Source organism: Galeopterus variegatus, unplaced genomic scaffold (genome assembly GCF_000696425.1).
Source record: "Galeopterus variegatus unplaced genomic scaffold, G_variegatus-3.0.2 Scaffold475, whole genome shotgun sequence".
Lineage (NCBI taxonomy): Eukaryota > Metazoa > Chordata > Mammalia > Dermoptera > Cynocephalidae > Galeopterus > Galeopterus variegatus.
The window spans coordinates 1-1,316 of NW_007726586.1; positions in this window are offsets into that span (position 1 = coordinate 1).

Consider the following 1,316-nt stretch of genomic DNA (forward strand, 5'->3'; position numbering starts at 1 on the left):
GTTGTACGACGGTAACAGCCTGACTCTGTTACCCTAGATGTAACCCATACATCAGCCAGTGTGCTCTCCACTCTCAACCCCTTTCAGAGATCTTTTCTTTCATGCATTTTCACATGTCCCGCCTGGAAAGCAGAAGGATATATCTTCAGTCCTTTCGAGCTGCACATGGGAGCTGTTCCTCAGCACCACATATTCACTCCCCAATACCATTATGCCTGGACTGCCAGTCACCTTCTAGAATTCGGGGACCAGGAGGATGATCTGCAAAAGGAGATTGCTCCTTCCTCCTATACAGATGTCAGAAGCAGGTAAACAGGCCACCATTTAGTTATCAAACTGCCCTTTGTCACCTGTCTAAAACCGAGATGCCTATACTACCATATGAATCTCTACAGGAAGTCTGGAGCAATTTACAAAAGAAAATACTGCACATAAGGGGTAAGGAGAAAGGTAGGTTCCAAGTGAGACTTCTCCCAGAATCCACAGGAAAAGACCTATGGTTTGTTCACAACAGCCTCCTCCTGGGCAGGTCTCAATAGAAAATTGTCTCACTCCAAAAATTCTTGTCCAACTTTCCCCTTGTGAATGTCCTCCCACCTCTTGGAGATCATCATCCCTACCCAGAAGGAATCACCCAACACAAAACATCCCAGTTCCTCCAATCCTCCATCTCCATGAATGCATTTCCCGAATGATTCCATTCAACCTGGGGTTCAGTGGACTAGCCAGATGCTGGTTCTGGTCCTCAAACCTCCAGGTTCCGTAGATAGTTTGATGGGAGGAACTTGGGCATCCTGAGGATAGACCTCAGATTGGGATCTATTAAGGTATGATTAGGGTGGTGCCAACTCAAGTTGCAGGCATACCTGCTTCTATCATTGATATTGCTCTATTAGGGCAATACCACATGCACACACACACGCACACACTCACGCATGCTTTTCTCCAAGGCGGACACTAATTCTCAAGGATAGCACTAATTATACAGTGAGAAAGGAAACTTTAGCAATTTGAAATATTTTCTTCTCTCAAGTCCTTAAGTTGGTCTCCATATGGGGCTGTGCAGAATACGAATGGTTCCACATCTGTGGTACACAGGTATTCTCTTCTGCACACAAGAAACCCTATGAAAGAATCATTCTAATAATGGCTTGATCAAGTTCTTACAGTCAAAATGTGAGAGAAGAAAAAAGGCATGACCTATTGTTCCAGTTAAAAATGTGGCATAAAAACAGCACCTAAATTCCACCTGAAAATATTGCTTGATAGATCACAATCAATTGCTTGAGAGAGGTGGGGAGTTCACTCCCCAACAC